At 40.9% G+C, this 14950-nt stretch overlaps 1 protein-coding gene across 1 annotated transcript in view; it reads right to left on the minus strand.

Annotated features, from left to right (window-relative positions):
* Positions 1-14950, minus strand: part of LOC128742855 (semaphorin-5A) — a 357873-nt gene that overhangs the window by 308017 nt on the left and 34906 nt on the right. The window contains exon 2 of the mRNA XM_053839338.1: positions 7718-8483. The gene's annotated coding sequence lies outside the window, so the exon portion shown is untranslated. The remainder of the gene's footprint in view (positions 1-7717; positions 8484-14950) is intronic.

Raw genomic sequence — 14950 nt, forward strand, 5'->3', positions numbered from 1 at the left:
ATTATTGTGGAATGATAAAATCGCTGCCACGTAATGTTAACCTTATAATAGCGCTTTTACAATTTATTTCAGTCACTGTGTAATTTTGTGTATTCACTTAGTGCTAATTTTAGGTAAGAAGTTTCAATTGCAAAATGTTTACTTATCTCCACTAGCGTGCCCACGCCCAGGCTTAAACCAAAGGTGGAGCACCTGACCTTTAAGAAGAATGTTTTAGCCTGAGAAACCGGAATAATCGTAGGATGGCGAATCTATTGTTACTTATCACAAAAATACACAAATAGGTTGAAAACTACGGACTTTTTGGTGCAATTAGATTTAAAATCAAAGTTATAAGTGGATTAGAAAATAAACTTGCAACAGGACTCAGGACTTGAAATCACCAAAAACAAATCAACGAATTCATGTTATAAAAGAAAACGGTGAGAAACTCAAACAATTGAAATCTGAGTTGAAATTTGACTTGCAATCGGACTATCTTCCGTTTTCATCTCTTTCTCTTTCGTTTTACCTTTTTCTTTAGTCTGTTACCCGGGTTTTCTCTTCTTCTATTACTGTCCCATTTTTATCCCCTTTTTCTCCTTTCGTTTTCCTCATTTGCTCGATCAGTTTTATTTTTCTCTTTTCTTTATCTTGTTTTCTATTCGGAATTCCTCACGTTTGTCCGTTCTGCCCATGGTTTCCTCTGTCTCTGTTCCGCCTTTTCCTGTACCGTTTTTCGCTCTTTTCCTGAGTATTGATTTTCCTCTGTTCCGTATTTCACCTTTTTTCTTTCGTTTTTCTTTTTTCCTGTCTAGTTGTGTTATTTTCTGTCCCTTTTCGACTTTTTTCGGTCTTAGTAGCCGGTGGTTTTTTCCGTTTTTAACTACTTTTCCCGTTTGTTGTTTTCGTTTGTTCTGTTCCTTTTTCTGTCTAATCTCCCATTCGTCTCCTCGTTTTCTCTGCCGTTTTCTTTTTTCACTTTTTTATTTCCCGTTTTTCCTCCCATTCTATCACGTTTTTAGTTTTATTTTATTTTTTCATGACAGTTTTTACTCCTTTTCTCTCTCGTGTTTTCATCTTTTTCTTTCAGCAGACGGCGGACTCCTCCTAAATCCATAGGTAGTCCATTTGTAAATCGGCTAAGCATAAATATAGGACTTTATCGAGGCCCGTGCTACTACGGATGAAATTTTTATTCACCGACCAATCCTCCAGAAATGCCGAGAGTACAACGTTCCCACGCATCATATTTTCGTGGATTTCAGGGCAGCTTGCAGGCGAACAGCTGTAGCAGATAATGCACGAGTACGATTTTCTGGATAAATTGACGCGGCTGATCAACGCTACTCTGGAGCGAGAGATGTGCTACGTGCGCATTTCGGGGACACTCTCGAGGCCTTTCGAATCACGCAGAGGGTTGCGGCAAGAGGATGTACTGTCCTGAATGCTATTCAATATCGCTATTGAAGGTGTGATCCGGCTAGCGGGCAACGAAACGAGAGGAACGATCTTCAGCAAGAGTAGCCAACTCAGAGCCTCCGCAGAAGACCTCGACACCATTACTGGAAGAGACTTCAGAGAAAGCAACGTTTGCCTCCCACGGACAGTGACTATTGACGGCGATGATGAACTGAAACTGGGTGACGAGTTCGTATATTTGGGATCTCTGGTCACTTCCGACAATAATACGAGTAAAGAGATCCAATGACGCATTCAAGCTGGAATTCGAGCTAACTTTTCCCTCCGCAAGACGCTTCGATCAAGGAGATTACGCAGCCGCACCAAGCTTACGATGTACAAAACCCTAATCAGAACGGTAGTCCTCTGTGGACTTGAGACAGTAACTTGAATGGACAGGTGTATTTGAAAGAGTGTCTCCAAAAGCGATTTCTTCTTCTTCTGAAGTCTCACATCTGTCCTAAGATCTTTTGGCCTGATTTGGCTTCATGTTATTACGCAAAGGACGCGCTGGAGTGGTATAAAGGAAATAATGTCGATTTCGTGCCGAACCCCCCAAATACATCGCAGCTGCAACCAATCTATAAATTCTGGGTTATTATCAAGTAGAATCGTCTGAAGCGTCCTAAAGTAGTTGAGGGACTCCGGAAACCCCTAGGGAAGTGCAATAACACAATGTGGTATAAAAAAGCAAGGTCTAGGTGCAACATTCTGTTACCGAAATTTGACCTACTGTTTTTATACGATATACTCCGCAGCGAGCTGTTAGAATACAGGACAATTACAGGGCCAGTTGCTACGATCCTATTGACTCTAACAGCCTCTCCCAGTGGCTGGGTTATTTCGAGGATTTGGGAGGAGGAAAAGCTACCGGAGGAATGGATGAAAGGAGTGGTTTGTTCCATCTACAAAAAGGGTGATCGGCTAGACTGCTGCAACTATCGTGGTATTACGCTGGTAAACGCCGTCTACAAGGTACTCTCCCAGATCCTGTTACGCCGGTTGTCACCGATAGCACAAGGTTTCGTAGGGAATTATCAGGCGGGTTTCATGGGGGCTCGCGCAACTACTGTCTAAATTTTTACTATCCGACAGATCTTGCAGAAATGTCGGGAGTACAACGTGCCCACGCATCACATCTTTATTGATTTCAAAGCAGCATACGATACAGTCGATCGAGACAAGCTATGGCAGATAATGCACGAACACAGTTTTCCGGACAAAATGACGCGACTGATCAGAGCTACATTGGATCGAGTGATGTGTTGCGTACGCATCTCTGGGACACTCTCGAGTCCCTTCGAGACGCGGCGAGGGTTGAGATAAGACGACGGTTTATCCTGCATGCTGTTCAACATCGCTCTTGAGGGGGTGATCCGACGAGCGGGCATCGAAACGAGAGGCACGATTTTTACCAAGGGTAGCCAACTTCTAGGCTTTGCAGATGGCTTCGATATCATAGCCAGGAACTTTGCGACGGCGGAGGCAATCTACGCCAGACTGAAAGCGGAGTCTAGGAGAATCGGGCTAAAAAAAATGCGTCGAAGACCAAATACATGAAAGGGAGAGGCTCAAAGGAAACAAACGCTCGCCTCCCACGGACGGTAACCGTTGACGGCGACGAACTAGAAGTGGTAGAGGAGTTCGTGTATTTGGGATCGCTGGTGACCGCGGACAACAACACTAGTAAGGAGATCCAGCGGCGCACCCAAGCGGGAAATCGGGCCTACTTTGCCCTTCGTAAAACGCTACGATCAGGAAGCGTACGCTGCCGCACGAAGCTAACAATGTACAAAACTCTTATTAGACCGGTAGTTCTTTATGGACTTGAAGCCGTGACGCTGCTCACGGAGGACATACGCACCCTTGCTGTGTTCGAGTGGAAAGTGCTGCAGATGATATTTGGCGGAGTACAAACTGAAAGCGGAGAGTGGCGGAGGCGTATGAATCACGAGCTAGAGGCACTGCTTGGGGAGACTCCCATTGTACATTTAGTGAAAGTTAGTAGGCTACGGTAAGCCGGACACGTCGTAATGATGCCGGACGACAGTGCGACGAAAATAGTCATCTTCAACAACCCCACCGGCACCAGGAACAGGGGGGCCCAACGTGCACGATGGCTCGACCAGATCGAAAGCGATTTGCGACTTCTGAGATGACTAGGAAATTGGCGACGAGTGGCCCAAGACCGAGTTGAATGGAGTGCTTGCAACAGCACGAGCCACCCCGGCTCCATACAGCTGAAGCAGAAAAAGCCTCTCCCAGTCGAACATACGACAACTGGCTTATTAGGCCAGCATCATACGACCTCGAGGCCAACTGGGAGGTTATGGCAGCACATTGTAGTATATTTTTGATAATTAAAGCATGTCCGGAATTGGCCATTGTGGTTCTAGGCACCTAATTTGGCTAACATGGATCTATTTTAAAAGTTTTAGTGAGATTTAAGGTGTCGTATGATGAGTTTTGGTTCATGTTTGAAGCTGGTCATTTCATAGGGGTTCCCGGAGTCCCCCAATCATGTCCAGGTATGACTAACGTGTTCCTAGATAGCAGATTTGACTTTCATTGATCCAGTTTTTGAATTGCAGTGTGATTTAAAGGGTCGCACGATAAGTTTTTGTTCAAGGATGAATCTGGCAACTTATTTGGGTGTTCCCGGAGGTCCCCGGAACTTGCCCAGATGTAACCAACGTGCTGCTAGGTAGTTAATCGGACTTCCGTTGATCTAGACCAACCTCGTTTTTTTAGTCTTGACCTTGAAATGCGGTCAACCATATAATTAATTTTGAAATGGTGGTTCTACAATTGATGAAGGGACGGTAGGGGAAAGCAATGAACAATTGTTGGAATGGAGGGGAAAGAGCGGATAGGTGAGAAGGGGGGGGCGGTGATTGGTAGCTACGCTTAACAAGTAGTCGTTGTGACTCCTACCTTTTGTCCAATACTGGAAGGTGCATGGGTCGAATCAATCTAATGGGTTGGAAACACGCGCTGAGAATCGCGGCTAACACGCTGAAAGACGAACAGCGACACGCGCAGTACCTTGAAAGTCGCAAGAGCCTGCATAGTGTCGTCGTTCTGACAGTAAAAACAAGTTAGATTAAAACTTCTCGGTCGGTGGTTTCTACAGTAGACGGAGGAAGAGGCACAATTTGTGTCTAAAAATAACCCAACCAAATACGTCGCTACCTAGATAAGTGGGTTATGCAGTCTCCTTTTGTCCAGCGCTTCTGCGGTTGAAAGGTACATGTGTTGTGCGGGTGTTGTGGGTTCGAATTCGGTTATAATCTCAGATTATAGCTTAGTTCGACCCATGTACCTTGCAGCATTGAACAAAAGGTAGGAGTCACAACGACTACTTGTTAAGCGTAGCTACCAATAACCCCCTCCAACCCCCCTCACCTTTCCGCTGTTTCCCCACCATTCCAAAAAAATCATCACTTTCCCCTACCGTCCCATCATCAAATGTAGCACCACCGTTTCAAAAGATATTAATTCCATTGATCTACATTTTAAATTATAGCTTAATTTCAGGTGTAGCATGATAAGTTTTTGTTCATGTTCGATACTGGCTATTTCCTCCAGCGATAACTTAATTCGGGATTTGATTGACCAAACTCGACCTTGAAATGCGGTCAGGCATATATTAATATTTATTTTGAAACGATGATTCTACAATTGATGAAGGGACGGTAAGGGAAAGTAATGAAGAAGGATTTTTTCGGGAATGAAGGGGAAGGGTGGAAAGGAAGGGGGGGGGGTAATAGGTAGCTATGGTTAACAAGTTGTCGGACAAAAGATAGGAGTCACAACGACAACTTGTTAACCATAGCTACCTATTACCCCCCCCCCCCCCTTCCTTTCCACCCTTCCCCTTCATTCCCGAAAAAATCCTTCTTCATTACTTTCCCTTACCGTCCCTTCATCAATTGTAGAATCATCGTTTCAAAATAAATATTAATTCGGGATATTTGCAGGAGCGCAAAACTTCAAAAAGTGTCGCCGATTAAAAAAAAATAATGTCGGATGTGATTTATACTCATTATGGAAGTGTCATTGAATATATTTTATTTACTTTATATGAGCAATCCGCCGTTTAAATCTTCAAAAGGGTATAAAAATTCGTCCAACGATTTTTTTTAATTAGCTCAGAGGTGTAGAATGGCAATACAAACCAACTGGCATTTGCCGTTTTAATGGCGTGGGTTTGCTTTGATGAATTGTTGTTTATTGACCGCAATCGGAATAAGATCAACTTTAATAGGTGCGCCATATTGTATTGGTACACCCCACTTATTGTAAGTTTATAAGAGATGAGTGTTGCAGCTGACCAGTTTTATCGCGGTCCTAAGTAATTTTTGACTTGTATCGTCCTGATATTGCGCAACACAATGTTAAAGCCAGATAAAACCAAGCGGCTTTGGAATTGTTACTTGAGTCATGAATGCATCGGGTCCTATACACTAAAAAAAAGCACCGAAGTTGGCAAAATTTGGCCGAGATTTGGACAGCCGTAAACGTCGATGTGCACCACCGAAATTTTCACCGAACGCTCGGCTGTCCAAATCTCAGCAAACTTTTAAGTGTGTACTGCGGATATGGTGGAACTAATTGAAAGGTCTCACAAACTGCAGCAGTTAAAGAAATACTTTGTTGGCGAATACTAATGTGGTTTTCGAAAAAGACGTTTCACAATGGAGCAAATGTTGACCTTACGATAGCTCCTTGACAAATTTCGAAAGTTCAACTTGCAGACCAACCGTCTGTCTATAGACTTAGAGGCAGCGTAAGGTTTAGTGAAGCGAAATGAGCTACCAGCGGCCTGAAAGAGCCCTAGCCCCAGCCCTAGCCCTACCCAGAAAACATTTTTGTTAAATAGCAGTTTATTCAACCATTGTACAGCTAATTACCGGGTAACAAGCGATTGATAAGCTGTTATTCAGCAAAAATGTTTGTTGGGTAGTGATGAAGGCTATTTCCGGTTTCAGCATCAGATTGGTACAATTCGCGAAAAATCGCAAAATTATCGCATAAACACCAAATATATCGATCAATCAAAGCCAGAATTTTGCTTATTCATTGTAGACACGATTTTTGCGAAAATCTTTCATTTTTTTTAAACACTTATTTTCGGCTCCTGTCTCTGAGCTGCACACAATAAACTTAAACTTATCGGCAAATTTGATTGCTGGTTGGCTGTCGAAAATTATACTTTTAGGAAGCTGCATCCTGTGTAAGCTACGATTAGGGCAGTTGAAAAGATTTCTCTTTGTATGATCGAATGCATGAATTGAATATCGACTGAGCCCATCAGCTACCTGTGTTCCAGATCCTGAGGTGTCAAATTTTCAGTTTTGAAACAGCACAACTTTTTTCCTTCGAAAACAAAATACACACCAAATCAGCAAGGCAAATCGCCCGGCATAAGCCAGGGAATGAAGTGCAATTGATTGAAGTTCTGATTCGTTTTACCGAGAATGGAAGTAGAATTGCTGACTAACCGTGTATCAACTCCAACTTTTGGGTTGTTAGTTGTTTGACTGTCATGATTTAGTGATATTTGCGTGTAAGCGAATCGTTCTGCTTAGTAACAAGTGTGGAGGGAATAAATAACTCAAACCCAAGTACCATTTTCGGATTTTGTAGATTTTCCCAGATGATAATCTTTTAGCAGCAACGGCAGCAACATCGGAACGCAATCGAATGTAAAAATCGATGCGACTTGATTAACACGACTAAAACCATCGAACGCTACAGAAACATGCAATGCAAATACGATCGATCAATCGACCTTCACGACCTTCTCGTAGTTCCGTCCAGCGACAATCACGACCACCGTCAATCTAATCGATAGGCACTCACTGAGCCGAACATCAACTGCGGTTGTAAATACCGACGATAAAAAAATCAGATAACATCAGCAGCAGGAAGATCATCGAAGATGAAATCATCCCACAATTAACCTTGACCGGGCAAATTAAGCGTACCTGTACAACGTTGGAGCTATCTTGGCTCTTCCATATGGTCTTCTTGAACATTCATTAATTATTATATTCGAAAACTTTCTAAAATTAGCTGAAGAGAACGGATATAAAAATCCAATGCTCAATCTAATTAAATTTAGATTTAATATCCCAGGAAAAACCAATGAGGAAGAGACTAGATCGGAATGGATCGATAAGTACGATTCAAATTATTCAATATGGATGATAATTTGGATATAAATGGGTAATATAAAGCTTAAGTCTGGGTGACGGAAGCGTATGATTCTCACCTTTCTTAGAATATTTGCGTCGTTGAAGCTGACACGAACTGTTCTGTTTACAGCTTTGACCCCTAATCCTGGGCCATCAGGTCAATTTCATGCACGTTGTTAAACTGTACACTTTCCACTACTAACGAACAGCAAATACGTCGTCGTTTCTTCGTGCAAGCGCACAATTCCTAATCCCTCCGGCAATAACCGCGATCTAACCTACAACTTCATCACATGCATTACAGCACTCACACCTCACTTGTTTTACGATTAATCCTATTAGCGACCATAACTCACACGGCTAATTCGATTCGCCGCAGATTTCTTTCCGTAGAAGCACGCCCGATTCCCGAACAAAGCTTGGACCCCAACTAGGGACTTGTTTATTATGCCTATATTTCTTCCTGAAACTAAAATTTCGTCGTTGCAAATCGCTCTGCTTTAACGTAGCTCCGTAGATGTTTCACACAACCGCACATTCGCCCGTCCGGCGCATCGAAACTTGCCTTGAAACTGTTGCGGCGCGGTCAATCGCCGGATTCGATGATTTAATAATTATTTTATGGGCTCCACTTTACATAAGTCCGTCCGGTACTGGCACTGCAAAACCAAACCCGTCTGGAAGGTGCTTATGGTGGTGATGGTGATGGAGGCGGTGACGCGGCGGGGTGGTAATGTGGTAATGTGAGCAGAGCTGTCACTACCAGCTGATTGTCGGTTCGATGGACGACGGATCGAGCTTCGATGGATTGGAAATAGTGCACTCGTGGAAACGTTTTTACCGCTGCAATAAAGAGATGAAAGATGGATTAATATTATAACTCGATTACTTTCAACGTAGGACTACGCTTTTGTTTACTAGACAGTGGAAATAAGAAGGAAGCTGTAATGATGAAATGAGAGATTTCAAAGGCTAATAGTTTTCCTATACCTAGTTAGCGCGGAAGCGGATAGATAAATTTCCTGCAAGTTTATAGCATGATAATGTTTCAATTGCTAATTAGGCAGAATTGATGAAAAATTGAAATGGGAAATTGCTTCATACTTTTACCCCATTACCATTGCAAATTAACATCAGCTAGTCACTATGATATCACTTATTTCTGCTTAAGTAGAAAAGTAATGAAATTTGCTTTTCTTTGAACGTTGATCATTAAAAAACAACGTGTGACCACTTTCCAAGTCGATCATTCGCGATTTCGCTTACTTGAGTTTCGATACGTAAAAATGACAAAATCTGATCGTTTCGGTCTTATGTTAAGTCAAGTTTTATTTCCTTAAAATAATAGTTTAAATCTAAATTGGTATATAAAGTTTGATATTTAAAATCATATAATGTCTCATTACGATGTTAATTTATTTTTATTTACTTGTAAAGTAAATTAAATGTAATATTACTTGTAAAAGTACGAAACCAGCTGTCGATAAAATAGCCCTCAAAGCGTTTTCTGCTACTTTGATTGGCTAGCTCATAAAAAATCAATCTGAACTTGAAGGTTGAAAGAAGTTTGTATGCTTAGCTTGCTCAATTTGAACCGCTAGTATTTTTTTGCAACAATTTACAGACGGAATAATGCCTTCAGGCCACATAAATTCTAAGCCAGATTAGAATATTTATAATAGTTTCTGTTTATTAATTTTTTTTCTTATTTCGTTACTTTGTTCTCTAAAATAGAAACATTTTTCAAAGCTTAACTCAACTGATTCTGTACGAAATTTAGTTGCTGAAAATGCAATCAGCAAATCAGTCATTGCCACGAGAGTATTTGAAACTTACAGTATTTGTGTGCTGCTTGGTTTCTAGTCCTTTACAGAAAAGAAAATAATCTGAATTTGCCTGTTACGACGGCGATATTCAGACCGTTTATGATGCGAACCTCTCTTGGAGGTGACAAGAGAAAACCTTGGCAAGTGGCCGGCGACAGCAACGGAGAAATCTAACTGCATCCTTTTGTTCTGCAGAAGCAGCGACGCACCACATCATGGACATATAAATAGTTAAGTCAGTAAAAGTTGGAAAGCTTGGATGCAAAGTCATTCACTATTTCGAAATAGCATAAAAACCGATTCAAATCAGCTGCTGGCGAAAGAAATCTTTTCTATACTTTCTTATTTGTCATTTCAGATAGAAATCGACACGTCTTCGGAACATAATTCAACTGTTTGTTAACGCTGCGTTAATAGGTGGATATCACTTTCACAGACAGCTATTCACGATTAATAAATACGACGAATAATAATACTTTTTGTTACGCATCAAAATCATTAAAATTGGTTCAGTAGTTTTTATAGTCGTTTTTATAGTCTTTACAATAGAAGGAGGGGAATTTGGAAGAAAGTAGTGAAACAAAGGTGTTTGTAATATCTCCAGGACGACATTGAAGCTATGCTTGATAAGTTTGTATAACGTTTCTCTTGACCCGAGCTGGCGGATCCACGGATCGATCCAAGCTATAATGGGAGCCAATTATAAACGAATTCCAAACCAACTATGTCCCCAGGTTCGAAAGTCGGATCGCAAAACAATTCAATAGCGATCAACGATTTAAGCCTAGCATCCATTATGTCTAGTACAATAGGCATACTGACGTTAGGCATAAATACATTCGGTTAGTGCAATGATCTTACTGACCTGACTCTATCAGCACCACCCAGCCGAGATTCTACCACACGACCACAGGTTTGTTAGACCAACATCGTACTTCGAAACTAACTGGACGGAATATTTCATTATGGCCGGAATAAACCACATCGATCAAGATGATCTGACAGAAAGACTTTAACTTTTCTGCACACGGATGTATTTTCAAGTCTACAAAACTGGCTGAATGATCTAGCTTTTTACCAGAGCAAGTTGTATGCTTCACAACTTGGTAGTGACAAGCTTCATTAAATTTTGGTGGTAGCTGTTAAGTAGCGAAAAGCTTAATAAAAGCTTACTGCTGCTTTCAGAATATCGTGATAAGACTACTTGAGTTTATTAGCTGTTTTAAAGGTTATAAAAACCTTCTGAAGAATGGACTAGTTGGTCGGAAAGCAGTATTATAGCGTCAACAGAAAGTTCTGGTGGTTAGTAGTTTTATTATCGGTTTTATGAAATTGGTCATGAAAACTACTAGTGGAACGTAATAAAACTTAAAATTGTTACTTAAAAAGTGCGTATTCATAGAGAAACGAAGTTTTGTAAATTATGCCCAACGTCCGTTATACTTATCGTCCATTATGCCTATCATTTGTTATGCCTATCATCCATTATGCCTAACGTATATTATGTCTAATATATTTATGCCTAATGCATATCGTCCGTATGTCTCACGTCGCGTACTCGAGTAAAACTGTAAGCAAGTAAAGTTATTATTTAATATAAATAATAGCTGGAATCCTTATTCTAATTGAATTAATTAGCTTTACTCTTCTTACGCGATAATGAAAGACTGTTGTACATCTAAAGCTTCAGAAAAAAACAATGAAAAAGCGATGAAAAAACAACGAACAGACGACGAAAAGAAAACATAAAGACAACAAAAATGTTAAGAAAAAATGACGACCCAAGCAACACCATCGTGTCAGATGAAAGATGTAAATAATCGGGCGGAACCCAGCTAGCATTTTTATCTATACCTATAAAAAAGATTTCTGTCTGTCTGTCTGTCCGTATGTTCCTTATAGAATCGAAAACTACTGAACCGATCGGCGTGAAAATTTGCATATAGGGGTTTTTAGGGCCAGGGAAGGTTCTAATGGTTCCCTCCACTAAGAGGGGGGCTCCCATACAAATGAAATACAAATTTCCTCATAACTCGAAAACCAATCAAGCAAATGGAACCAAATTCGACATGAGGATGTTTTTGGAGACCAGAATTTTTTCTATAGTGAATTGAAACCTCTCCCCACTTAAGGATGGGGGGCTCCTATACAAATGAAATACAAATTTCCTCATAACTCGAGAACTAATTAATCAAATGGAACCATATTTGGCATGTGGATGTTTTTGGAGGCATGAATTTTTTCTATGGTGAATTGAGACCCCTCCTCTCTTTAGGAGGGGAATTACCATCACTCTCTCTTTTAATAGGGGGGGCTTCCATACACATGAAATACAAATTTCCTCATAACTCGAGAACCAATCAAGCAAATGGAACAAAATTTGACATGTGGGTGTTTTTGGAAAAAAGAATTTTTTCTATGGTAAATTCAAACCTCTTCCCACTTTAGGAGGGGGGTCTCCTATACAAATGAAATATAAATTTCCTCATAACTCGAGAACTAATTAATCAAATGGAACCATATTTGGCATGTGGGTGTTTTGGAGGCATGTATTTGTTCTGTGATGAATAATGACCCCTTACCTTTTAAGAGGGGGGGCTTCCACACAAATGAAATACAAATTTCCTCATAACTCTAGAAGTAATCAAGCAAATGGAACCAATTTTGGCATCTGGGGGGTTTTGGAGGCAGGCATTTTTTTAATGATGGTTTGAGACCCCTCACCCCTGTGGTAGGGGGATAAAGACTCTCATACAAATAAAACAGAAATTTTTGCGTAACTCAAAAACTAATCAAACTCGAGAAATTTTGGACTCATAAAACATTAATCAACAACAAGACCACCAAAAACTATCAGAAATAACATTAGATAATTCAGCGCGAGTCGGCCATAGACCGCGAGTGTTGCCGGCAACCTGCCGTCGGAAGCGCCGGCCACTGCGGGGGGCAACCCCCCGTAGAGATCACCTATATCTATGTTTATTTATTTTCCTAGATCTACTGACCTCTATTACTTTCCTTCAGTTGGGTCACCCCTGCGAAATGGTACGAAAGTAGAAATACGAAAAGTTTTTCCGTGAAATGGTACATCCCACGTAAGGTTTCTCGCGAAATGGTATTCTGCGAAACTCTATATTCCGCGTTATGGTCAACCGAGAATTGGTGTTCCGCAAAATGGTATTCGGCGAAATGATTCGTAATGATGGCGAATATTTAAATGCTATCCGCTTTATTTTATCAGGCTGAGCGATGGGAGAGTTGTTTTCTACTTTACTGTGAGGAAAATTTGTACATTAAAATACGCATGAACTCCTCAGAAACTTGCAAAACTCAAGATTGTGACAAAGATCATCCGAGATTCACGATTTATGTACAACATAGTTTAATTTGTGGCAATACCCAGTTTGTCGGGTCAGCTAGTATGTATATAAAAATTAAAAATCAGCATTACGTGCATATATACATGCTAATAAATCGTATTTGATGCGCAAAAATGCGCAGATCCGTGGTATTTTGGAAGCGATATATGTGATGAGGAATAAACATACGCATTTCACCAATATAAGTAATTATGTACGACAATATCCGATTAAACTCGGCCCGCTCCATAGTGCTATACGATTCTGTGCTGAATATCGTATGTATGTCAGCTATTATCATTATATACGACTGAAAATCAACTTAGGCGGACTTTATTAAGCTTTAGTGACGATTCCGAATTTGTTAAGAGTTATTTATTTTCGGTTATTGATGTACGATTTGGTGCTAGCTGGGAAAGTTTATCTATGTACTTTGCAGGGCATCAACCGTTGGCGTATGGCAATGACCTGCCGCTAATTGTTTATATAAAAAGCAACATTCAAATTTTAGGACCACATCGAAAAGAGGACCTCCAACTGAACGATCAAGTTATAGTGACCTATTTGAAAGCAAAGTACCAAACAAAAGCAGCTTACAAGCCAAATGTTATAGTCAACCGTTGAAAATGTTGAAGTGTATATAAAAGCAATCAGTGCGACTTAGCGACAACAGGTAATGCCGTTCCAACGCCGTTTTACCAAAAAATGACCTCGCTAGTCGACTAACGCCTTCAATGTTTCAACTATCCTCTATGGAGCCAAAACCCTTTTTGGTGGAACGGCAAAGTCCGAGTAACGTTCGAGTGACCGGCGCAGAAAGAACGGCAAGAACCGCTGATTGGCGATTTCTACACGGATCCAAGTCAGAAGCGACGATTGGTGGAGAAGACGGAAGGTGGTGCAGGCGGTCTGTATGTGTGTACAGAAAAGGGGTCCTGCAGAAGAAAAGTACAGGCAATTAGGTTAAGAAAGTGGGTTGTAGAAAGTTCAGAAAATGGGTCTGCAGAGGAGTACTGGTCTGATTAGTATTTTGTACATCGTTCGTGCGGCGACGTATGCTCCTTGATCAAAGCGCCTTGCGGAGGAAAAAGGCTAGGCTCGACTTCCAACTTGAAGGCGTCGTTGAATCTCTTGCTCGTATTATTATCAGCGTTGACCAGAGATCTCAAATATATGAACCCATCACCCATTTTCAGTTCATCATCGCCGACAATAGTTACTGTCCGTAGGAGGCAAACGTTCCTTTTTCTGGAGCCTCTTCCTATCATATATTTGGTTTTCGACGCATTAATTTGTAACCCATTCCTCATAGCCTTCGTTTTCGTCTGGCGTAGATTGCATCCTCCTGTGATTTCATCCCCCTACCGCAACCCTGTGCACCTTCGAAGGTACTCAAGAGTACCCCCGAACCACGCACGTAACACACTTGCTTCAGGGTAGCTTTGAGCAGCCGCGTTAGTTTGTCTGGAAACCCGTTTTTGTGCATTATCTGCCATAGCTGTTTGCGCTCGACTGTGTCGTATGCTGGCTTGAAATCCACGATAATATGATGCAAGAATACGTTGTACTCCTAAAATTTCTGGATGTTTCTGAAGAAGTTTGGTTCGGTCAGCGGATCACCCAGCGTTGCTTCAATGACCCTCCCTTTCTTAATGTTCCGCTCTTACCTCTTCTGAATAATATTAACACCTTTGTTTCATTACTTTCTTCTGTCGTCCCATCCGTCAATTGAAAAAACTACCATTATAGAAAAACAGAGGGATTGTAAACATGACCGCATACCTGACGCGAAACTACGTAAGTCTCTTTGCAGTGGCTCTTTGCATTCTTCAGGTATACATGCTATGTGCAACATATATACATGCTGCATGCGTGGTATGAAACATTTATCAAAGTATTAACATTGTATATATCTAATCCTCAATATATTTCAGAGTTATTTCTATGTGAATTTTAAAACAATTTAACAAAATCAAGAACACACACTATTGCGTTCCTGCTATCTTGCAGAAATTAAAGATTGTGTTAATTACCAATCTTTCCCCACATTGAAGGGATTACCAATTCAATCCCACTTTATCAACAGCACATCTTATCACTACACTTCCAATGAAACGGCAAACTT

This window comes from Sabethes cyaneus, chromosome 3, assembly GCF_943734655.1.
Source record: "Sabethes cyaneus chromosome 3, idSabCyanKW18_F2, whole genome shotgun sequence".
Classification (NCBI taxonomy): Eukaryota; Metazoa; Arthropoda; class Insecta; order Diptera; family Culicidae; genus Sabethes; species Sabethes cyaneus.